Consider the following 26,129-nt stretch of genomic DNA (forward strand, 5'->3'; position numbering starts at 1 on the left):
TCTTTGATTCTATGATTCTATGAGCCTAGTGTCGAGTATAAATAAAAATGTAATGTTCGTTTGTGATATTAACAGAACTCAAAAACCACTGGGGGAATTGACACCAAATTTGGACAGAACACACCATTCAGAACAAATCTTTGTCCTGCACTCAAAAAACATTTCTCCCAAACACTGCGCAAGAGGTAAAGAAGGGAAGGAAGGGAAGCGGGGGGAGAAGAAAGAGAAAGAGAAAGAAGGAGGGAAAGAAAGCAGGAAAGAGAAGAGTAAAGGAAGGAAAGGGAGAAAAGGAAGAAAGGAGAGAAAGAAGGAAAATAAAAGAGAAGAGGGGAGGGAGGGAGGGAAAGGAAAAAAGGAACGAAGGAAAGAGGGAGAGAAGAAAGAGAGAGAGAGAAGGAGGGAAATAAAGCAGGAAAGAGAGATGGGGGATGGAAGCGAAGAGCAAAGGAAGGAAAGGGAGAGAAGGAAGAAAGGAGAGAAAAAAGGAAAATAAAAGGAAAGAGGGGAGGGAAGAGAGAAGGAAAGGAAAAAAGGAAGGAACAAAGGAAAGAGGGAGAGAAGAAAGGAGAGAGAGAGAGAAGGAGGGAAATAAAGCAGGAAAGAGAGATGGGGGGATGGAAGCGAAGAGCAAAGGAAGGAAAGGGAGAGAAGGAAGAAAGGAGAGAAAGAAGGAAAATAAAAGAGAAGAGGGGAGGGAGGGAGGGAGGGAGGGAGGGAAGAGAGAAGGAAAGGAAAAAAGGAACGAAGGAAAGAGGGAGAGAAGAAAGAGAGAGAGAGAGAAGGAGGGAAGTAAAGCAGGAAAGAGAGATGGGGGGATGGAAGCGAAGAGCAAAGGAAGGAAAGGGAGAGAAGGAAGAAAAGGAGAGAAAGAAGGAAAATAAAAGGAAAGAGGGAAGAGAGAAGGAAAGGAAAAAAGGAAGGAACAAAGGAAAGAGGGAGAGAAGAAAGGAGAGAGAGAGAGAAGGAGGGAAATAAAGCAGGAAAGAGAGATGGGGGGATGGAAGCGAAGAGCAAAAGAAGGAAAGGGAGAGAAGGAAGAAAGGAGAGAAAGAAGGAAAATAAAAGAAAAGGGGGGAGGGAGGGAGGAAAGAGAGAAGGAAAGGGAAAAAAGGAAAGAACGAAGGAAAGAGGGAGAGAAGGAAGAGAGAGAGAGAAGGAGGGAAATAAAGCAGGAAAGAGAGATGGGGGGATGGAAGCGAAGAGCAAAAGAAGGAAAGGGAGAGAAGGAAGAAAGGAGAGAAAGAAGGAAAATAAAAGAAAAGGGGGGAGGGAGGGAGGAAAGAGAGACAAAAAGAGGGAGGGAAGGTTGGCCACAGCACCTACTAACCCAAGGAGTGACCACCACTCAAAATATTGAGTTTCTTATTTGGAAGTTGTAGTTCCTGGGATTTAAAGTTCACCAACAATCAAAGAGCATTCTGAACTCCACCAACAATGGAATTGAACCAATCTTGGCACACAGGACTCCCATGACAAACAGAAAGGGTTTGGTGGGCATTGATCTTGAGTTTGGGAGTTGTCGTTCACCTACATCCAGAGAGCACTGAGGACTCAAACAATAATGGATCTGGACCAAACTTGGCACAAATGTTCCATAAGCACAAATATGGACACAGATGGAGTTTGGGGGACATTGACATTTGGGAGTTGTAGTTACTGGGATTTATAGTTCACCTACAATCAAAGATCATTCTGAACCCCACCAACGACAGAATTGGGGCAAACTTCCCACACAGAACCCCCATACTGAAGGCCATCCAATCCAACTCCCTCCACCAGGGCAAGAAAACGTAATCAAAGCCCTCCTGACAAAGAGCCATCCAGCCATAGATTAGATAGATAGAAATGATACACACACAGAGAGATATAGTATAGATTTGAAAGGGACCCCTAAAGAAGGGCAATTTTCATGTTGCATGTTCCAGAGTAGGCAAAGCAGACAATCTCCACATCAACACTGACAAAGAAACAGCAAGAAATACTGTTGACCCACAAGCATAAAGACATGACATATATTAGAAACCAGCACTTTCTCATTAATTGATTTTCCAGGTCACCAGACTGGGCCACAGCAACGCGTGGCAGGGGACAGCTAGTCCTTATAATAAATATGAAGAATTTATTTATTTACTTTACTTGTATACCGCTCTTATTTATTTATTTATTTATTTGCTTCATTTGTATACCGCCATTCTCAGCCCTAAGGCGACTCATAGCGGTTTACAACAATCAAGCAAGAACAAAGCAACAGTCAAGGCAAAAATTCAATGCGGCATCAGAACTTCCTGACTGTGAGAGCCGTTCAGCAGTGGAACTCTCTGCCCCGGAGTGTGGTGGAGGCTCCTTCTTTGGAAGCTTTGAAACAGAGGCTGGATGGCCATCTGTCAGGGGTGATTTGAATGCAATTCCTGCTTCTTGGCAGGGGGTTGGACTGGATGGCCCATGAGGTCTCTTCCAACTCTTTGATTCTATGATTCTATGATGCTATGATTCTATCAACAAATACTTAAAAACAATTAACACAGAAACAAATTAAACAATTTATCAGTAATAAACATTCAAGTGGCGTCTCATAACTAGAATCATGATCCAAACTCGTCAGTCGTAGTTCCATTCCTGAAGTCATTGCACTGCTTATTCGAACGCCTGTTCAAATAGCCATGTTTTCACTTTTCTCCGGAATACCAACAAAGAGGGAGCCAATCTGATGTCTGTGGGAAGGGCGCTCCACAGCCGAGGGGCCACCACCGAGAAGGCCCTGTCTCCCGTCCCGTCTTCTCAGCCATCAGACGACTCAGAGCAGTTAACAACCAGTATCAGCAACACAGTACAAAATCATTAGTCATTTAAAACAGTAGTATCAATTAATTAACATCAAAAACATCAATGCGGCAATACAGCAAAACAACAATCCATCACGTCTCATCAATAGAATTAGCATCTGATCTCGTTGTCCATTAATCCATATTCCAGTAAACAATCAATTGCACTGTTTAGTTAAAAGCCTGTTCGAAGAGCCAGGTCTTCACTCTCTTCCGGAATGCCAATAAGGAGGGGGCCGATCTAATGTCTGTAGGAAGGGCGTTCCACAGCAGAGGGGCCACTACTGAGATGGCCCTGTCTCTCGTCCCCGCCAGACGTGCTTGTGAGGCCAACGGGACTGAGAAGAAATAGATGTATTCAAAAGGGAAAAAATGCTTTAATAAAAAGTTTTAAAATGTAATAAGAACATTTTTTAAAAAACTGTACATTGATCATTATCTCTCCTTTTTCTTTACCCATTCCTTCTTCTTTCACAACATGTTTAATATTTGTCATGGTTTAATCTACTAACAATGATTCCACCTCCCCCATTTTTTCATTTTCCCCTTTCTTCTTTTTTGTTGTATAAAATGAAAAAAATCATCAGCGGAGCTCCCCTGTAGTGTTCTGCTTCTCCCACTATTTGCCTTATCCATGCTTTGAACTTCCCAGAATCTTCATACTTTGGGGCATGTTATCCACATGTGGCTCCAATCCTCTATTTCTCCACACATTCTCCAACATAATTTGGAAATGCCATTATGAATTCTTTTGTAGTTTCTCTCGCTTCTGCTGAAATTGACGTATACATTTGGGTTTTCTAGATTTTTTTTTGGTTGTATTAGGAGCGACTTGAGAAATGCAAGTCACTTCTGGTGTGAGAGAATTGGCCATTTGCAAGGACATTGCCCAAGGCAATCCTGTAGGTAACATGGACCCAAACCATGTGCGGCCTTTCATTTTATGACTTGTATTTGTACTTTGCCTAGAAACTAATTGGCAGCTAATGGAGTGACTTTAGTATAGATGTGTTATGTAGGGTCTTACAACTAGTATTTTGTACTTTGCCCAGAAACTAATTGGCAGCCAGTGGAGTGACTTTAGTATAGATATATTATGTTCGCTCTGAGATGGTCCTGTAACCAATTTGGTTGCCATGTTTTGAACTAGTTGACATTTCCTAACTTGGTACAGAAGTAGCCCAATGGAAAGCACATTGCAGAAGTCCAACCTTGAGGTGACCAGTGCATGCACTACTCTCTTTAGGTCCTCTGGTTTTAGGAAGAGGCACAGCTGGCATATTTTCTGAAAATGATAGTAAGCACTCCTGACCATCATATGGATTTGAGCAGACATTTGAAGAGGAAGATCCAAGTGACTCCCAAGCTGCAAATACAGGGAATATAACCATTTGAATCATGAAGAAGAACTAGACAAATTTCTGGGCAATATCGACAATATTCACTCAAAAATCCTATTTACTATGGAAAAAGAAAACGAAAGAAAACTACCACTAGATGTTTTAGTCATCCACAAATCAAACCAACAATTAGATCACACAGTTTAAAGAAAACCTATTCACGCTGATAGAAATATTCATAAAAACTCCATCATTCAGGACAAAAAAGGAGCACAATTAAATCTTCACATTGCCGAAGGCTTTCACGACCGGAAGCTCTGGGTTGTTGTGTGGTTTCCAGGCTGTATGTCTGTATCTAGCAGCATTTTCTCCTGCCTGCATCTGTGGCTGGCATCTTCAGACAGATCCTCTGAAGATACCAGCCACAGATATAGGCAAAACCTCAGAAGAAAATGCTGCTAGTATGCTGCCATACAGCCCAGAAACAACAACAACACCCCAATTAAAATTTTGGAAGATTATGCAAGCGGAATCTGTGAACCCCACCTACTTCAAGATAAACTGAACCACCTAAACTTGGCTCTGCAGGCTAATGGTTATTTTACTACAGGCATCAGAAGAGCTTCAAGGCCAAGAACAAGCCACAGGAATAAAGATAAAGAGCCACCTAGTGTCTAGAAGCCCCTAGCTTCAAGGATACCATCCACCAACCTTGCCCTTGGTCGGCCCCTCTTCCTTTTTCCTTTCATTTTCCCCAGCATCACTGTCTTCTCCAAGCTTTCCTGTCTCCTCATGATGTGGCCAAAGTACTTCAACTTTGTCTCTACTATCCTTCCCTCCAATGATCAGTTGGGCTTTATTTCCTGGAGGATGGACTGGTTGGATCTTCTTGTGATCCAATGCACTCTCAGAATTTTCCTCCAAGACCACAGTTCAAAAGTGTCTATCTTCCTTCATTCAGCCTTCCCTGAGGTCCAACTCTCACATCCATAGGTTACTTCAGGGAATACCATTGCTTTAAGTATGTGGATCTTTGTTGCAAGTGTGATGTCTCTACTCTTCACTCTTTTATCAAGATTGCCCCTTGCTCTCTTCCGAAGAAGGAAACGTCTTTTGATTTCCTGGCTGCACTCTGCGTCTGCAGTAATCTTTGCACCTAGAGATACAAAGTCTGTCACTGCCACCACGTTTTCTCCCTCTATTTGCCAATTATCAATCAGTCTGATTGCTATTATCCTGGTTTTTGTGATGTTTAAGGTCAACCCAGTTTTTGCCCTTTCTTCTTTCACCTTGGTTAGAAGGCTCCTCTGCTCCTCCTCGATTTCAGCCATCACAGTGATATCATCTGCATATCTATGGTTGTACATGTTTCTTCAAGCAATTTTAACTCCAGCCTTGGATTCATCAAGCCGCACACATCGCATGATGTCTTCAGCATACAAGCTGAATAGGTAGGGTGAGAGTAGATAGCCCCGTAGGCCTTTCCCCATGTTGAACCAGTCTGTTGTTCCATGATCTGTTCTTACTGTTGCTACTTAGTCCTTATACAGATTCTTCTGGATACAGACAAAGTGACTAGGTATTACAAGGTGACTTTTTTTTGTCGTGTCAGGAGTGACTTGAGAAACTGCAAGTCGCTTCTGTTGTGAGAGAATTGGCCGTCTGCAAGGACGTTGCCCAGGGGACGCCCGGATGATTTGATGTTTTTATCATCCTTGTGGGAGGCTTCTCTCATGTCCCCGCATGAGAAGCTGGAGCTGATAGAGGGAGCTCATCCGCCTCTCCCCGGATTCGAACCTGCGACCTGTCGGTGTTCAGTCCTGCCGGCACAGGGCTTTAACCCACTGCACCACCGGGGGCTCCACAAGGTGACTTGGTATAGGATTATAGAAACATAGAGCTGGAACAAAGTGCAAGGGCCATCCAGTCCATGCCATTCTATACATGAATAGTTGAATACCCCACACAGGTTCTCCTGACAGATGGACATCCAGTCTCTCTGTAAAAGCCTCCAGAGAATGATAGTCCACTAAACTCCTGGACAACACATTCCACTACTGAACAGCACTTATGTTCAAGAAGTTCTTCCTAATATTCAGGTATCATATGCTTAAATACACTGCTCAATGTCTTAATTTCTGGAGCAGCACAAAACAATCATTATTTTACAACTTTGGGACTACATCAGCAGAATACTCCTATAAAAGACTCAATCTAATAATGCTCAAAGTGTGGCAGACCTGAGGAGTCTGTTCCACCCGCTATACTCTGCTCCATGGGAAGGATATAGTGTACATATGGAGAGTGGCAGATTTGCACGGAAGCAGCCTGATCACTTTGGGGCTTCTTTCCCAAGGGAAGAGGAAGAAGTGCTCTTTTGGAGTCTTAGATCTTGTGCAGGGAGTCAGTTTCTGCTGTAGGGAAAACAGAGATCTGGTCCTTGGCATTGTTCTTAGGGAAAGAAGTTTTGGCATTTCGGTGTTCTGAAGTTCTGACATTATGGAATGATGCATTGGAAGAGCTGCAGGAAAGCAGGGTCTGGCCTAACAGATGCTTCTCCAAGGAGGGAGAAAATGATATGGTAATATCTGAATACCTGAGGATGAATGCGTGTACATGTGGTGTGAATGCTGAGTGGAAATGTAATTCCCCTTTGTCTGTTTGTTCGTCCGATGTAACTGTAAGTTATTGTACATCCAATATAGTTGCATAGAATCTGTATGTCTAAATCTTTTTCTGCAATCTGATATACCCTCTCACACTGGAAATTGCAATAAAAAGAACCTATGCTCTTTTAAAGTATGTTTATTTTATTATCTGTTTTGTTGGCATTGAACTGTGCCTTTTGTAAGCCGCCCTGAGTCCCCCCTTGGGGGTTGAGAAGGGCGGGGTAGAAATGTGCAAAATAAATAAATAATAAATAATAAAGTTATTGAAAAGTCATTCATGACAACTGGGCTCTTCAGTCGCACATCAGACACTTGTGATGCATACTGAGTATCCCAGTGCATTCCGTGCACATCAGTGCTGTGATGCATCTGCCACTCCACCATGTAATAGATAACCTATATTTATAAATATAAAATAAATAAATAAATAACCCTAATTCAGATCTAGACTTTCCTGAGTGACTTCAAAATTTGGGGCACTGCTACTGAACAGTGCCATCTCCCCTCTATGTAAACAAAGGGTTACACATCGGTTGGGTTAAGTTATATTCACTGGGATCAACATCATACAGGAATCACAGAGATTATGTGAATAATCACCCAGTAAGAATGACCACGGTCTGAAGCAATGTTTCCGCAGAGGTCTGTTTTGACATACAGCAGTTTCCTGCTCTGGAATATCTCTCAAATTCACCCAAAGCAGGGCAAAGTCAGGTTAAGAAAACCCGGAATACTTACTAGATGTCTATGAGTGTTGTAGGGCCAGCAGACACTGTATTTGAGGTGAGTCCAACTTTTATGGATTGTGTAGACTTGTTCATAGTGACTACCATAACCCTTGTACTTGAGGTGCCTGAACAGAGTTTCCACAGACTTTATTCTAAGCCAGTTTAGATATCGGAAGTTTAGATATCAGAAGTTTAGATATCGGAAGTTTAGATATCGGAAGTTTAGATATCGGAAGTTTAGATATCGGAAGTTTAGATATCGGAAGTTTAGATATTGGAAGTTTAGATATCGGAAGTTGTAGGGCCAGCATACACTGGATTTGAGATGAGTCCAACTTTTAAGGATTGTGTAGACTTGTTCATAGTGGCTACCCTAACCCTTGTACTTGAGGTGCCTGAACAGAGTTTCCACAGACCTTATTCTAAGCCAGTTTAGATATCGGAAGGTGGGGGACAGTTAAACTACTTTGGGTTTTAGTCTGAACATTAATGTCATTTTCCTAGGTGCCATTCAATACATTGAGCTATGTGTCTTGATTGTTTTATGATGCCATCAACTTAGAATGCTCAGACTCAATAAAGAAACAAAAGGGCTCACTCATTAGTATAGATATTTAATTAGGAAAATGCTGAAATTGAATAAAAGACTGGCCTCATTATCCATACAAGAAGAATAGGCAGGACAGATTTTCTGTTGTTGGAACAACTACCGATCATTGATTATTCGGGCACCTCCTTGAAACAATTCCAATGTGAGATTGCTATATTGTTTGTGTTTCTGATTGCCGTCTTGTTTGTGCCATGCATCTTGGGTCACTCAGGAATCCTCTAAAATAAACAAAACAGGGGGAAAGGAGGGGGGAAAACTAGTTATTCAGATATCATAGTTCATTGAAACCAGCCAAAAGATAGGCTGGCACCCAGTACACAATGTGGCCCAGTCAATACTTGGGGCTTCATCCCACAGAACAGGTCAAGTGTAGGTTTTCCAGAAAACGTCATTTTGAAATTAAACCGAAGATTTTCCTACCTCCATCACACCTAATCCTTCTCTCTGCTCTCTTAAAGATTTATTTGTTTGATTTGCCATCACATGGTGAAGACTTGTTTCCCTCACTGTCCCTCCCCAGTTTACTTTTTTAAAAACTCCTCTCTTTGTATCTCTGGAGCTCAACTTACAGACCGAAAAACTTGGGCAACTCATACTCTCTTGACCTTGAAGACAGGGCAAATGCAGGCCCTTTCTGAACAATTGCCATGTCAGGCTCAATATTTATTTATCGTGTCAGGAGCAAACCAAACAGTTGTATTGTATTTTAAAGAAAACAAACAAACAAGCAAAAAAAAAAAACCCCACAAAGTTTGCAAACTTCCCCAACTTTGCAAACTTTGTCCTTTGACCAGTAGCTGGCCACTGGGAGCACCTCTGGTGTTGCTATAACAAGGTCCTCCATTGTGCATATGGCAGGGCTCAGGCTGCATTGTAGTAAATGGTCTGTAGTTTGCTCTTCTCCGGACTCACATGTCATGGATTCCACTTTGTAGCCGCATTTGAGGTTGGCTCTGCATCTCGTGGTGCCAGAGCGCAGTCTGTTCAGCGCCTTCCAAGTCGCCCAGTCCTCTGTGTGCCCAGGGGGGAGTCTCTCATTTGGTATCAGCCATTGATTGAGGTTCTGGGTTTGAGCCTGCCACGTTTGGACTCTCGCTTGCTGAGGTGTTCCAGAGAGTATCTCTGTAGATTTTAGAAAACTATTTCTTGATTTAAGCCATTGATGTGCTGGCTGATACCCAAAGAGGAGATGAGCTGGAGATGTCTCTGCCTTGGTCCTTTCACTATTGGCTGCTACTTCCCGGCGGATGTCAGGTGGTGCAATACCGGCTAAGCAGTGTAATTTCTCCAGTGGTGTGGGGCGCAGACACCCTGTGATAATGCGGCATGTCTCAAAACATCTACTGTTTTAGTGTGGTGAGATGTGTTCCACACTGGGCATGCGTACTCAGCAGCAGAGTAACAGAGCGCAAGGGCAGATGTCTTTCCTGTATCTGGTTGTGACCCCCAGGTTGTGCCAGTCAGCTTTCGTATTATATTGTTTCTAGCGCCCACTTTTTGCTTGATATTTAGTCAGTGCTTCTTGTAGGTCAGAGAACGGTCCAGAGTGACTCCCAGGTATTTGGGTGCGCTGCCATGTTCCAGTGGGATTCCTTCCCAGGTAATCCTCAGAGCTCGGGATGCTTGTCTGTTCTTAAGGTGAAAAGCACATGTCTGTGTTTTAGATGGATTGGAGATCAGCTGGTTTTCCCTGTCATAGGCAGTAAGAGCACCTAGAGCTTCTAAGAGCTTCTGTTCAACCATCTCAAAGCCCCCTGCTTGAACGGTGATGGCACGATTATCAGCATAGATGAAACTCTCTGTCCCTTCTGGCAGTGGCTGTTCATTTGTGTAAATGTTGAATATGGATGGAGCAAGCACGCTCCCCTGAGGCAGGCCGTTCTTCTGTTTTTGCTATCTGCTTCTCTGGCCCTGGAACTCAACAAAAAGCTCCTGTTTTGTAGCAGGTTTCCTATGAGGCGGGTGAGGTGGTCGTCCTTTGTGATATTATACATTTTTATCAGGAGGAGGCGGTGGTTCACAGTATCATAGGCTGCTGACAGGTCTATGAAGACAGCTCCTGTGATCTGCTGCCTTTCAAAGTCATCTTCAATGTGCTGAGTCAGGTTCAGCACCTGCGATGTGCAGCTTTTGCCTTTTCTGAAGCCAGCCTGCTGTGGGATCAGACAGGGGTCTATATTTTCCATAATTCTATGCAAAATACTTCTCTCCAGAACTTTGTAGAGGTGGCACAACAGGGAGATTGGTCTGTAGCTTTTTGGGTCTTTGCGGTCTTTGCCTGGCTTCAAGATGGCGATGACTCTTGCTTTCCTCCAGATTTTGGGGATCTGACAGGATGCAGTGCAGTTGTTCATCAGCTCCAGCAGCCAGCGCCTTGCTTTTGGACCAAAGTTCTTGATTTGCTCCATCTGTAGATCATCCAAGCCAGCTGCTTTGCCATTCTTACATTTATTGAGAGCCATGTCCAATTCAATAGATGTAAAGGGTTCATGAAGGAAGGTTGTTGTTCTCAATCTCTGGTTGCCTGGCTATTGGTTTCTTTCCTACTTTGGTGGCAAGGTTGGGTTTCCCGTTCTTCAAGAGTTGGTGTGCTATCTGATCTGCCTTTATGTTGGCATGGGTATTCGTTTGTGAGGGGTCATTGCTCAACTGTCTTAGCAGCCTCCACACCTTCTGGCTGCTCCTGCCCATGTCGACCTCTGTGATCAGCTTGATCCACTGTTCTTTCTTGGCTTCAGAGATGGAGGACACAATGCTCTGCGCTGCCTGAAAGGGGACATGAGAGAAGCCTCCCCGCAAGGCTGCAAGACATCCGGGCGTCCCTTGGGCAATGTCTTTGTAGACGGCTGTTTCTCTCACTCCAGAAGCAACCAGAAGGCAAGCTGAATGACCTCAAGGCAAAAAACAACAAACAAACAATATCATTGCTCAATGGATCTTCAAAACAATTTGGGCGCTAGTCACCCTTGACTTACTCTTTACAGGTTTAGTGTAGACTTTGTGGATGATGTATGCTGCACCCACAACAGCAGCGCACAGTGCGGTGAATGGAGGGATAGAGACTGTCATGCCTCCAACCGCAAAGAGACCTGCAAAGAGAAAGTATGCTTGTCACAGGATGCCTGCCAGATCTACAGGTGAAACATCAGAAGATAATATTACTGGAACATGGCCATACATCCGAAAAAACTCACAGCAACCCAAAGAGAAAGTAGCCATTGGTACCACAAGTGAGGATCAGGACATACCCAGTTATGCCAGCTCCACTGGCTGCTGATCCAATTCCGAGCACAATTCAAGGTGCTGGTTTTGACCTACAAAACCCTATACGGTTCCGGCCCAGTGTATCTGTCCGAACGGATGTCCCTCTACGTCCCACCTCGGAGTCTAAGATCTTCTGGGGAGGCCCTGCTCTCGACCCCACCTTTATCAAGTGAGACTGGCGGGGACGAGGAGCAGGGCCTTCTCGGTAGTGGCCCCCCACTTGTGGAACTCACTTCCCGGGGAGATCAGATCAGCGACTTCCCTTCTCTCATTCAGGAAAAAGCTGAAAACTTGGATGTGGGACCAGGCTTTTGGACACTCTGGCAGCTAAAAAGAAAGACCATAATGATGGGCAAATAATGACGAAACGTAATGGACCTATGGAACTCGAAACACTGACCATGAGACTGTTTACTATTGTGCTATTGTGTTATGTATTGATGTTTTTAATCTGTTAATTGTTTAATTATTTTAATTGTTTTATATATGTATGTATTTGGATATGGGCATCGAATTGTGCCTTCTTTTTGTAAGCCGCCCTGAGTCCCCCCTCGGGGGTGAGAAGGGCGGGGTATAAGTAGCTGAAATAAATAAATAAATAAATAAATACCCCCCTCTTCTCCGGATTTGGCAGAGAAAGCCCTGATTCGTCTTCCAACATCCCACCTTCTCAGCTGCCCTTAAAATGTTCTGCTCCCCTCTTTGCACAGAATACAGCTAAGCAACAACTGCAGCTTTCTCCTTAAAAAAAACAAAACACTTTGAAGTATTCACCTGAGAGGACTGAGAAGGAAATTGTCTTGACTGTTATAGGCTCCATACTTGATCTTATTGAACAAAAGTTTGTGGTGCCACAGATGGGAAATCGTGATCTGAATAAGACCGGTGCTTCCTGCCCTTTGAGGAAGCACAGCTTCCTAGAGAGAGAGAGAGAGATGTGGGTTAGTGAGTGATAAATAAAAAAACATATATCAGACACACATTTAAAGCTGGGCTTGGAATCATTGGTTGCATCAGATGTTACTTATTTACTTACTTACTTACTTACTTACTCAGGTGATCCCTCATAGCCCAAGGATGATGGTCCTCCAAGTATAATGTAATAAGAAATTCAATGTGCAAATTTGATAAATGTGAATTTAAAATGATGTGTGGGAATGAATGGAAGAATGGAAGGATGTATGGATGGAGCTAATAATTTTGGAAACACCAGTATAATATTAAGGCCTGCAATGACTAACTACCTGCTTGCTGCTTTGTGATTGAAACTTGCTAATGAGATCTGAAGAGTAAACTGTGATAAGAACTGGGACAGTGATAAAGGAAATGTTTGCAACCTTCCTTACGTTAAGGAGGAAGTCAACATAAGATCAACACCAATCAAGAAGATCAACATCTGGCCAGGAAACTGAGATGGATCCAGGATGGAAGACGTCTATCATTAATTTACAACTTTGGGACTACATCAACAGAATTTTCCTATAAAAGACTCAGCCTAATAATGCTCAAATCGTGGCAGACCGAGGAGTCTGATCCACCCGCCATGCTCTGCTCCATGGGAAGGAGAGAGGTGGTGTATTTGGAGAGTGTCAGATATGCTATGGGAAAGCATGATTCTGGACACTTTGGGGCTTCTTTCTCAAGGGAAGAGGAAGAAGTGCGCTTTTGGAGTCTTAGATTTTGTGCAGGGAGTCAGGTTCTGCTGTATGGAAAACAGAGATCTGGTCCTTGGCACTGTTCTTAGGGAAAGAAGTTTTGGTATCTCAACGTTTTGAAGTTATGGCGTTATGGAAGTTATGGAACTATGCGTTGGCAGGCTGCAGGAAAGCAGGGTCTGGCCTTACAGGTGCTTCTCCAAGGAGGGAGAAAGGATATGGTAATATTTGGATGCAAGTGGATGAATGCATGTACATGTGTGTGAATGCTGAGTGAAAATGTAATTCCCCTTTGTTTGTTTGTCTGTTAACCAATGTAATTGTGAATCCAATGTAGTTGCATAGAATCTGTATGTCTGTATGTCCAATGTCATTCTTTGTCTAAATGTTTTCTGTAATCTGATATATCTTCTCACACTGGAAATTGCAATAAAAAGAACCTATGCTTCAAAGTTATTGAAAAGTCATTCATAACATAATGTCTGAGTGGTGGGTCTGTAGGAGGCTGTGGAACCCTATTCTTAATCCGCATGTTCTCCCTCAGTGAGGGCATTGGTTTCCAGGTGGAAGGCGGTCCTGGCCATGGTTGGTTTGACATGCCTTCCTCTTGGCATGTTTCTCCCTTTCGCCCTCCATTTGTGCCTCTTCGAATTCTGCAGCACTGCTGGTCACAGCTGGCCTACAGCTACAGTGCTCAAGGGTCGGGGCTTCCCAGTTCTCGGTGTCTATTCCAGAGTTTTCAAGGTTGGCTTTAAGCCTATGTTTAAATCTCTTTTCCTGTCCACCAACATTCCCTTTCCCGTTCTTGAGTTCGGAGTAGAGGAACTGCTTTGGGAGACAGTGATCTTTGTGCATTTAGACAACGTGGTCAGTCCAGCGGAGTTGATAGCGTGGAGCATTGCTTCAGTGCTGGTGGTGGAGCCCCCGGTGGTGCAGTGGGTTAAACCTCTGTGCCAGCAGGACTGAAGACCGACAGGTTGCAGGTTCGAATCCGGGGAGAGTGTGGATTAACTCCCTTTATCAGCTCCAGCTCCCCATGCAGGGACATGAGAGAAGCTTCCCACAAGGATGATAAAACATCAAAACATCTGGGCATCATCTGGGCAACATCCTTGCAGACGGCCAATTCTCTCACACCAGAAGCAACTTGCAGTTTCTCAAGTTGTTCCTGACACAACAAATAAAGTGCTGGTGGACTGTGTTTCTTCCAGCATGCTGACATTTGTCCACCTGTCTTCCCAAAAGATTTGCAGGAGTTTTCGGAGGCAACATTGATGGAATCGTTCCCGGAGTTGCGTGTGATGTTTGTAGAGAGTCCACGTTTCACAGACATATAGCAGGGTTGGGAGGACAATAGTTTTATGAATAAGCACCTTGGAGGCTCCTCCTTTGGAGGCTTTTAAACTGAGGCTGGATGGTCATCTGTCAGAGGTTCTTTGAATGCAATATTCCTGCTTCTTGGCAGGGGGTTGGACTGGATGGCCCATGAGGCCTCTTCCAACGCTATGATTCTATGATTCCAATTATTCTTGGCCTTGAGTGATTGTCGATGATGATTGATGCCGAGCACGCAAGCCCCCACATCCACATTGCTTTGACGTTGCAGCTGATCCCTGCCAGGAGTTCCATCGGCTCATAGGAACCCTGGTTTACTCTCCCAAGTCAATCTCAGCCACATGGGTACATTGTATCCTCTCTTACAGTAGCTAAAAACCACTCTCTATTAAGAGCCATTGTCCTTTGTTACATATTAACTCAGAGTAATAGATTAAATCCGCTCCTGCTTTCACTTTCCAGCCTGCAAAAGGAGCCCTTTACAGGCTGCTTTTTTTTTATATAGATTGCTGTGGGTTTTTTCGGGCTATATGGCCATGTTCTAGAGGCATTTTCTCCTGACGTTTCACCTGCATCTATGGCAAGCATCCTCAGGGGTAGTGAGGTCTGTTGGAACTAGGAAAATGGGTTTATATATCTGTGGAATGACCAGGGTGGGACAAAGGACTCTTGTCTGCTGGAGCTAGGTGTGAATGTTTCAGCTGACCACCTTCATTAGCACTTGAAGGCCTGGCTGAACCTGGGGGAATCATTTGTTGAGAGGTGATTAGATGTGCCTGATTGTTTATTCTCTGTTGTTTTGCTGTTGTAATTTTACAGTTTTTTAAATACTTGTAGCCAGTTTTTTTTCATTTTCATGGTCTCCTCCTTTCTGTTGAAATTGTTCACATGCTTCTTGTGGATTTCAATGGCTTCTCTGTTTAGTCTGACATGGTGGTTGTGAGAGTGGTCCAGCATTTCTGTGTTCTCAAATAAAATGCTGTGTCCAGGTTGGTTCATCAGGTGCTCTGCTATGGCTGACTTCTCCGGTTGGAGTAGTCTGCAATGCCTTTTATGTTCCTTGATGCGTGTCTGGGCAATGCTGCTGCATTTGGTGGTCCCTATGGAGACTTGTCCACAGCTGCATGGTACATGGGAGACTCCTGCAGAGGTGAGAGGATCCCTCTTGTCCTTTGCTGAACGTAGCATTTGCTGGATTTTCTTGGTGGGTCTGTATATAGTTTGTATGTTGTGTTTCCTCATCAGCTTCCCTATGTGGTCAGTGGTTCCCTTGATGTCTGGCAAGAACACTTTTCCTCTGGGTGGATCTTTGTCTTTACTCTTGTGGCTTGTTCTCAGTTGTCTTGCAGCTCTTCTGATGTCTGAGGTGGAGTCTCCATTGGCCTGGAGAGCCCAGTTGAGGTGGTTCAGTTCATCTTGGAGGAGGTGGGCTTCGCAGATTCTTTTTGCACGGTCTGCCAAGGCTTTAATGGTGCTTCTTTTTTGACTTGGGTGATGGTTGGAGATTTTATGTAGATATCTATCTGTGTGTGTGGGTTTTCCGTAGACGGTGTGACCCAATTGTTGATCTGGTTTGCGGATAACTAGGACATCTAGAAAAGGCAGTCTTCCTTCATTTTCGTTTTCCATTGTGAATTGGATTTTTGGGTGGATGCTGTTAAGATGGTCCAGGAACCTGTTGAGTTCTTCTTCTCCATGGCTCCAAATGGTGAAAGTGTCATCCACATGTTTGCTTTTTTTTTTTTTTTTTTTTTGGTCATGTCAGAAGTGACTTGAGAAACTGCAAGTCGTTTCTGGTGTGAAAGAATTGGCCGTCTGCAAGGACATTGCCCAGGGGATGCCCAGATGTTTTGATGTTTGTGGGAGGCTTCTCTCATGTCCCCGCATGAGGAGCACACCTTCCTGGTCTGAGCACCTTCGGGATGCCTCTGGCCATGTATCACAGATATAGATTACCATAATCACAATCACTTTTCTCAGAGGGCAAAGCCAGACCATCTGAGAAAGAGGAAACCTTTTGACATTCTAATCACTCACAACAAAGGACTTACTCCCTCCATGGGGAGACAAGTCTCTGATGACTCAGCAGCCTGTTATGAAGCATTTGCTCGGTTCTTTGCAGACAAAGTCGCTTTGATCCGCTCTGCCTTGTACCCTATATTAATGGCAGTCTCTGAGGATGTAACATGAGCACCTGCTTGTCCAGTTTTAATGGATTCATTTCAATCTGTGCAGCTCGGGGATGTGGATAAGATTCTTGGAGAGGCAAGGCTGACCACATGCATCCTAGACCCCTGCCCATCCTGGCTAATAAAGGAAGCCAGAGGGGGTTTGGTAGGGTGAGTGAAGGTGGTGGTCAATGCCTCCTTACAGGAGGGCAAATTTCCAGCAAGCCTAAAAGAGACTATTATCAAACCGCTGTTGAAGAAACCATCACTGGACCCCACCCAATTGAACAACTTTCGGCCAGTTTCCAATCTCCCCTTTTTGGGCAAGGTCTTGGAATGTGTGGTGGCCTCACAGCTCCAGGGATTCTTGGTAGACACATTCTGGCTTTAGGCTGGGACATGGTACCAAAACAGCCCTGGTCACCATAGTACAGTGGTTCTCAACCTTTCTAATGCCATGACCCCTAAATAAAGTTCCTCATGTTGTGTTGACCCCCAATTGTGGCAGCCGTTAGGAGAAAAATAAAATAATAATCATAATTATACAATCTTACCTAGATTCAGACGGTTCAGAGGAGATTTTGCAAATTAAAGGGGAAAAGCCAACAGAGCATGGACCGATAGGAGGTCAAGATTACTGTTCTAAAGTGCATGTTTATACAAGCCGAATGTTTACTCTAAGCTGAATGTTGACCACCAGAAACCTGGCAGCACATAGAAAATCAATAGATATCGATCCAAGACTTGGAAAATCTAAGGTCATATGGTGAGAGAGCACCATCTCCTGACTATTTAATGTAAATAGCAGGCAATTTCAGAAACTCTTTTATTTTAAGCAAGTTTCTTTGGTTTTCATATTAACAACTAAATAATTGAGGCTGAATTTAACTAAAAAGAGATTGCCTTGATCAAATCTTATGTTATAAATATATAAAACTATAAATCATTAAGAGATCAAGGAAATTAAGAACAATTGAACATGTCATCTGGAAATAAGGGGTAAAAGGTTAATAGTTATATAAAGTGGGCAGATGTTTGGGGTCATAATGATCTTGCCAGAAGAGTGTCCTTGGCAACTATACATGAAAAACAACTGTTAATGATTGTACTGTGTAAATGTCAGGTCATTTCTGCGCATGTGTAAACCAGTGACTTTATGCTATAAATACTGAAGCAAGTCTGACTTCCAACTTGTGACAGTCATTGTGATCTGTCCACCTTATCTTGCTTGATAGTAAAGCCTAAAATCGACTGCTGTCTCCGTTCTTTTCCTTCCTGATTGTGTTCTAAATGATCTCGGGTAACGTATATTCCGCAACACAACTATATTTTTGTTGCTACTTCATAAATAATTGTGCTACTCTTATGAATTCTAATGCAAATATCTAATATGTATTTTCATTGTTACAAACTGAACATTTCATGACACGCTCGGGCCCCGAAACTGCTTCTCCCACCTCTTGACATCAGGGATTCCCCTGACCAATCAGCGGGGAGCCGGCCGGGTGGGCGGGAGCAAGAAATTCAAACCGGAATAAAATGCTTATTTTTCTCTGTAATGGTATACCGGTTCTTCTTGCAGCTTATTGCTGCCGTCATCCTGCTCCAGCTGGACCAGAATAAACTCGGTGACCTCTGCTTCAAACTTGGTGAGCCTCTTATTGAGAATAAGGAAATTTTTGTTTTGCTTCTCGTCAGCTCACCAAACTCGTCAGCACAAACCCTCCTTTTGGGTCTAATGCAGATCTCCTCTCTTCTGAGGGATCCCCTAAATCCTTGATCTCTTCTTCATGATGGTGATGATGATGAAGACAATAATCCCTAAGAAAGGCCTTAAATCTTTGAATGCCTCTGGGTGGTATAAAGATCTCAGGAAACAGAGGGCATTCCAACTTCTTTGTGTTTTGGTTATACCTTCACATTCCCAGGTTTGCATCAACTCGCTTTCTTGAAACGTTCCAGGTCTCCTCCCTTACTTTGTCTCCCTTCCTCTTCCCACTGATCATGTCTCACATTCAGCTATGTCATATTCACCAATTTCTACTGAGCATTATTATTATTATTATTATTATTATTATTATTATTTGAAACACAAAAAGATGAATCCACAGCAGACACACTGCTGGCTGTTGTCTTGGATCACACATTGGACACTTCCCAAGTGTTTAGGGCTGTGTGATGTATTGGCAAATAATGCATGCAGATCCCAGTAAGGTGGCCTTCTGCAGCTGGCAGATGGTAATTTTGTCAGTGCCGATTGTGTTTAAGTGCAGGCCAAGGTCTTTAGGCACTGCATCCAGTGTGCCAACTACCACTGGGACCACCTTGACTGGCTTGTGCCAGAGTCTTTGCAGTTCGATCTTTAAATCCTTGAATCGTGTCATCTTTTCTAGTTGTTTCTCTTCAATCCTGCTGTCACCTTGCAACATCGACAATCCATACTTTGCTCGAAAACTCTTGTCAGTCTGAATCCGGAAGTCCCAGGGTAGCTTGACGTACTCATTTTCTGTATCTTTTTCCGGCTTGTGATCCCACCAGTTCTTTGTCGCAGGCAGATGGTATTTGTGGCACAAGTTCCAATGAATCATCTGAGCAACAGTATTGTGCCTCTGCTTGTTGTCCGTCTACGTGATCTTCTTGCAGCAGCTGAGGATGGGATCTATTGTTTCATCTGCTTCCTTGCGGAGTCTACATTTGGGATCTGTCGTCGACTTTTCAATTCTGGCTTTGATGACATTGGTTCTAATGACTTATTATTATCAGGAAGGTTATAATAATAATAATAATAATAATAATAATAATTATTATTATTATTATTATTATTATTATTATTATTATTCTCTTCCTGATAAGTCAAGCTCTTCCATGCCATTGTTATTTCCCATTTGTATGTATAATCATGAAATCTGAACTGTGAAGAAAGCTGATGGGAAGAAAATCAACTCATTTACGCATGAATTTGAAACTCATGTTGTTTGCTTAATCTGTTTTGTTTATTGTAATGCATATTTTATAGAAATACATTTTAATATGTATCTTTTATAGAAATACAACTCAATAGTTTGGCCTGCATCAATAAGGAGTATAGTGTCTATATCTAGGGAAGTCATGCTCCCCATGCTCTATTCCGCCTTGGTTAGACCACACCTGGAATATTGTGTCCAATTCTGGGCACCAAAATTGAAGAGAGATATTGACAAGCTGGAATGTGTCCAGAGGAGGGCGACTAAAATGATCAAGGGTCTGGAGAACAAGCCTTATGAGGAGCGGCTTAAAGAGCTGGGCATGTTTAGCCTGAAGAAGAGAAGGCTGAGAGGAGATATGATAGCCATGTATAAATACGTGAGAGGAAGCCACAGGGAGGAAGAGGGAGCAAGCTTGTTTTCTACTTCCTTGGAGACTAGGACGCGGAACAATGGCTTCAAACTACAAGAGAGGAGATTCCATCTGAACATGAGGAAGAACTTCCTGACTGTGAGAGCTGTTCAGCAGTGGAACTCTCTGCCCCGGCGTGTGGCGGAGGCTCCTTCTTTGGAAGCTTTTAAACAGAGGCTGGATGGCCATCTGTCAGGGGTGATTTGAATGCAATATTCCTGCTTCTTGGCTGAATGGGGTTGGATGGGATGGCCCATGAGGTCTCTTCCAACTCTTTGATTCTAGTGTGTTGAATTCAAAGACATAACCCTCTTTTTTTCAGATCAAGGCACAAAGAGGTCTTATAGCACCTTTGAGACTCAGGTTGGTTCTCCACTGACCATATAATGCAGCTTGAATCGCATTGAACTGCATTATATGGTTCCACGCTGACCATATATTGTAATGCTGTTCAATGCAATTCAAGCTGCATTACATGGTCAGTGTAGAACCAGCCTTTGAGAAATAGGTTGGGAGCATACGCTTTCATAGACTTGAGCCTACTTCCTCAGATGCACTGAGTGCCCACACGTCCATTTTGCAATTTCCTTTTTTCCTGCTTAAGGCCAGCCATTTTGTCACTGGGTGTGGTCAGACTTTGGCTGAAATACTAGATGCAGAAGGAACACAGCTCTGGCACAGCACAGAAACAAAATGAAGCCAAAAGCAAACTCTATCTGCAAGAATAACCAATCCAAAATGCATTTTCCCTAAATAATGTTATTACCAAGAATAGGAATAGGAATCACTGGGTTTTTTGAAGGGTTGGCGGGGATTTAAAAGGCAGATTTTGTTTAATTTTAAAAGTACTTCTGGGATTTGATCCTGAAATATTAAATAGCATCTAGGCCAGCGTTTCTCACCCTGGGGGTCGGGACCCCTGGGGGGGGGGTCGCAAGGGAGGTGTCAGAGGGGTCACCAAAGACCATAAGGAAACACAGTATTTTCTGTGTATTGTCGAAGGCTTTCATGGCTGGAATCACTAGGTTCTTGTGGGTTTTTTCGGGCTATAGGGCCATGTTCTAGAGGCATTTCTCCTGACGTTTCGCCTGCATCTATGGCAAGCATCCTCAGAGGTAGTGAGGTGAGGTGACCTCACTACCTCTGAGGAAGCTTGCCATAGATGCACGCGAAACGTCAGGAGAAATGCCTCTAGAACATGGCCCTACAGTATTTTTTGTTGGTCATGGGAGTTCTGTGTGGGAAGTTTGACCCAATTCTATCATTGGTGGGGTTCAGAATGCTCTTTGATTGTAGGTGAACTATAAATCCCAGCAAGAGATCAAGAAAGGTCTTACTTTTGCTGGCTTCAACAGTGGTTTGATGACTTGAAAGGAGCCCCTGGTAGTGCAATGGGTTAAACCCTTGTGCCGGCACCACTGATGACCAACAGGTCAGTGCTTTGAATCCATGGAGAGCATGAATGAGCTCCTCCTGTCAGCTCCAGCTCCCCATGAGGGGACATGAGGAATCTCCCAGCAATATGTCCATGATCTAGGATTGTCTGCATGCCCCATCCCTCTCTGAAAACTCTATCCTAGTCATATTTCACCTGTTCATGCTCAGCATTATTTTTAAAATGTTAATTATTACATTTGACCCAGCCATAGGTTTTTAAACGTCGGTTTGTTACTGTTAATGTCTATTGCTTATTTTTTTTTGTTATGAGTTTTATATTATTGCTTGTATTATTGTTGTTATTTCGTCAGTTCTTGTGGGTTTTTTCGGGCTATATGGCCATGTTCTAGAGGCATTTCTCCTGACGTTTCGCCTGCATCTATGGCAAGCATCCTCGGAGGTGAGGTCTGCTGGAACTGGGAAAAAGGGGGTTTATATATCTGTGGATATCCACAGATATATAAAAACCCCTTTTTTCCCAGTTCCAGCAGACCTCACCTAGAATCACAGAATCATAGAATCAAAGAGTTGGAAGAGACCTCATGGGCCCTCCAGTCCAACCCCATTCTGCCAAGAAGCAGGAATATTGCATTCAAATCACCCCTGACAGATGGCCATCCAGCCTCTGCTTAAAAGCTTCCAAAGAAGGAGCCTCCACCACACTCTGGGGCAGAGAGTTCCACTGCTGAACGGCTCTCACAGTCAGGAAGTTCTTCCTAATGTTCAGATGGAATCTCCTCTCTTGTAGTTTGAAGCCATTGTTCCGCGTCCTAGTCTCCAAGGAAGCAGAAAACAGAAAGCAGAACTCCTCTGAATGAGCTCCTTCTGTTCAATGCAATTCAAGCTGCATTACATGGTCAGTGTAGAACCAGCCTTTGAGAAATAGGTTGGGAGCATACGCTTTCATAGACTTGAACCTACTTCCTCAGATTCACCGAGTGCCCACACGTCCATTTTGCAATTTCCTTTTTTCCTGCTTAAGGCCAGCCATTTTGTCACTGGGTGCGGCCAGACTTTGCCATAGATGCAGGCGAAACGTCAGGAGACATGCCTCTAGAACATGGCCATATAGCACGAAAAAACCCACAAGAACTGAGTGATTCCAGCCATGAAAGCCTTCGACAATACATTGTTGTTATTGTTTGTATTATTGATGTATTGTGGGCTCGGCCTCATGTAAGCCACACCAAGTCCCTTGGGGAGATGGTAACAGGGTATAAATAAAGTTTTCATTATTATTATTATTATTATTATTATTATTATTATTATTATTATTACTCCCAGCCATGCCCATAGCCAGGATTTTGATTCCGCGGGAGGGGGGGAGGCTGAGTCTGAGTGAAAGAGGGTCTACCCTAGCAAACCTTTTGTATCGTTGCCCCAATACCCCCATGCATACGGGATATGTTGAGTATGGTGATCAGATCATGATATGAATAAACATAACAGTTTAAATAATGCACCAGTAAGGCCTTCTCGCAGACCACCATGAGAATTTCGGGGGAGCTGAAGCCCCCCAAATTTGGTCCAGTGAATAAAAATACATCCTGCATGTCAGATATTTACATTACAATTCATAACTGTAGCAAAATTACAGCTATGGAGTAGCAATGAAAATAATGCTATGGTTGGGGGTCACCACAACATGAGGAACTGTATTAAGGGGTTGCGGCATTAGAAAGGTTGAGAACTGCTGACCTAGGCTATTGAGGTGCTTTTGTCTTCAGAGAGGCAGGTTCCATAATAAGTCATTGGACATAGAATCATAGAATCATAGAATCAAAGAGTTGGAAGAGACCTCATGGGCCATCCAGTCCAACTCCCTGCCAAGAAGCAGGAATGTTGCATTCAAATCACCCTTGACAGATGGCCATCCAGCCTCTGTTTAAAAGCTTCCAAAGAAGGAGCCTCCACCACACTCCGGGGCAGAGAGTTCCACTGCTGAACGGCTCTCACAGTCAGGAAGTTCTTCCTCATGTTCAGATGGAATCCCCCCTCTTGTAGTTTGAAGCCATTCTTCCATTGCGTCCTAGTCTCCAGGGAAGCAGAAAACAAGCTTGCTCCCTCCTCCCTGTGGCTTCCTCTCACATATTTATACATGGCTATCATATCTCCTCTCATCCTTCTCTTCTTCAGGCTAAACATGCCCAGCTCCTTAAGCCGCTCCTCATAGGGCTTGTTCTCCAGACCCTTGATCATTTTAGTCGCCCTCCTCTGGACACATTCCAGCTTGTCAATATCTCTCTTGAATTGTGGTGCCCAGAATTGGACACAATATTCCAGGTGTGGTCTGACCAAAGCGGAATAGAGCATGGGGAGCATTACTTCCCTAGATCTAGACACTAGGCTCCTCTTGATGCAGGCCAAAATCCCATTGGCTTTTTTTGCCGCCACATCACATTGTTGGCTCATGTTTAACTTGTTGTCCACGAGGACTCCAAGATCTTTTTCACACATACTGCTCTCGAGCCAGGCATTGTCCCCCATTTTGTATCTACACTGCAGAATAAATAAACTGCCCTGGTTCACTGCTATGGAATCAAGGAGTTGCCATTTTACAAGGTATTTAGCCTTCTTTTCCAAAGAAAGCTGGAGCCTTATAGAATCAAAGAGTTGGAAGAGACCTCATGGGCCATCCAGTCCAACCCGCTGCCAAGAAGCAGGAAATGACAAATCACCAAATGAATAATCTCTAGATTCCATAGCTTTGAGCCAAGGAAGTTAAAGTGGGATCTAACTCTATTAATTCTACAGTATTGAGGCACTCCTATGAAAGAAAAATCTGAATTTCTCTAACCAATTTACACAAGAGTGGACTTCAAGACATCCATCGTCATCTTCATCCTTGGACATCTCAAGCTTGAACTTGGTTCACCCCAAATTCAGTTTTGCAAACTTGAACTGTCCAAAGGATTGGCTCCCATTAACTTCAAGAAGAACAATAAATGAATTGTCGAAGGCTTTCATGGCCGGAATCACTGGGTTGTTGTAGGTTTTTTTCGGGCTATATGGCCATGTTCTAGAGGCATTCTCTCCTGACGTTTTGCCTGCATCTATGGTAAGCATCCTCAGAAGTAGTGACCTCACTATCTCTGAGGATGCTTGCCATAGATGCAGGCGAACGTCAGGAGAAAATGCCTCTCGAACATGGCCATATAGCCCGAAAAAACCTACAACAACCCAACAATAAATGGGTTTTCCTATCTGAGGATACCAATCATGCCTCTGTCATTATCATTATCATGAGGTGATCCTGCCTTTGGACTCAGGTTGCCTGCCTTGACAACCTTAGTCCAATCTCATCAGTTGTATCCAATGCTGAAATCCCATCTTCTACATACTGTAATCATTAAAAGTACAGGAGCCTTTTCCAGAAGATGGGATTTTAGCAGAGGATACAACTGATGAGATTCCTTGATGTTTTGCCATCCTTGTGGGAGGCTTCTCTCATGTCCCCTCATGGGGAGCTGGAGCTGACAGACAGAGCTCATTCGTGCTCTCCATGGATTCAAAGCACTGACCTGTTGGTCATCAGTTGTGCTGGCAAAGGGTTTAACCCATTGCATTACCAGGGGCTCCTTTCAAGTCATCAAACCACTGTTGAAGCCAGCAAAAGTAAAACCTTTCTCGATCACTTGCCTTTTCCCTTGAATCAGGACTCAAAAGTAGCTTTCACAGAAACGTAACTTAGCATCATAGAATTGGAAGAGACCTCGTGGGCCATCTAGTCCAACCCCCTGCCAAGAAGCAGGAAAATCCATTCAAGCAGATGGCCATCCAACCTCTGTTTAAAAGCCTCCATAGAAGGAGCCTCCACCACACTTTGGGGTAGAGAGTTCCACTGCTGAACACTACAGCTCTTACAGTCAGGAAGTTCTTCCTCATGTTCAGATGGAATCTCCTTACACCATGCAAAAGCGTGCCATAAAAAACCCATTAATAACAGTAAAGACAATGCAAAACATTCAGTTTTGATTCTTTTTTTGAAAGTTAAGGAATTGTTTGGATGACGCCCAAAGCTATCAGAAAACTAGTTCAATGGGACCAAAGATGGAAACCTGACTTAACTTTCCTTTCTGGCTTTTTCTACACTCCTTTTTGTTGTCTCAGTTCCCTTTTCTTCTTACCTTATTTATGCAGTCCAGCCCTGGAAGAGCTTGCTGAAAAGGAAATGCTGGATTTATACCACCACGGATGCCAAGTTACATCACCATTATTCACTCCTTGCAAAGCCCGCCCCATGGCTGCATTTCGGAGAATGGGAGGGGAATCTAGATGCAATGGATTCAGCTTCTCTATCTGGTGCCACAAATTGGAATTATATCTATATTATAGTATGGGTGCGATGGCGGACAGTGTATTTTTGCACACCTTTCTGGATGAAGGAATAAGCAAACCAGCAGAATATGGTGACCTGCCTCAGAACATCAGGGTTGAGCTGCTGTGGTTGATCTTGGCATCATGAGACTCTCCAAGGGCCAAGAAGAGAGAGCTGCCCAGATTAGTGAGGACAGGACAAAAGAAATCCAGACTGGGGAGAAGTCATCTCTTGTTGTTGTTCATTCGTTCAGTCGTCTCCGACTCTTCATGACCTCATGGACCAGCCCACGCCAGAGCTCCCTGTCGGCCGTTACCACCCCCAGCTCCTTCAAGGTCAGTCCAGTCACTTCAAGGATGCCATCCATCCATCTTGCCCTTGGTCGGCCCCTCTTCCTTTTGCCTTCCA

At 43.7% G+C, this 26,129-nt stretch overlaps 1 long non-coding RNA gene across 1 annotated transcript; it reads right to left on the reverse strand.

The window, feature by feature from the left end:
* Nucleotides 1–8,153: 8,153 nt before the first annotated feature.
* Nucleotides 8,154–25,616, reverse strand: LOC137096358 (uncharacterized). The gene is made up of 4 exons (XR_010909392.1): nt 25,531–25,616; nt 12,208–12,350; nt 11,145–11,258; nt 8,154–8,387 (listed from the first exon to the last, which is right to left on the reverse strand). It is a non-coding gene; the product is annotated as an uncharacterized lncRNA (long non-coding RNA).
* Nucleotides 25,617–26,129: the final 513 nt, after the last annotated feature.

This window comes from Anolis sagrei, chromosome 2 (assembly GCF_037176765.1).
Source record: "Anolis sagrei isolate rAnoSag1 chromosome 2, rAnoSag1.mat, whole genome shotgun sequence".
Taxonomy (NCBI): domain Eukaryota; kingdom Metazoa; phylum Chordata; class Lepidosauria; order Squamata; family Dactyloidae; genus Anolis; species Anolis sagrei.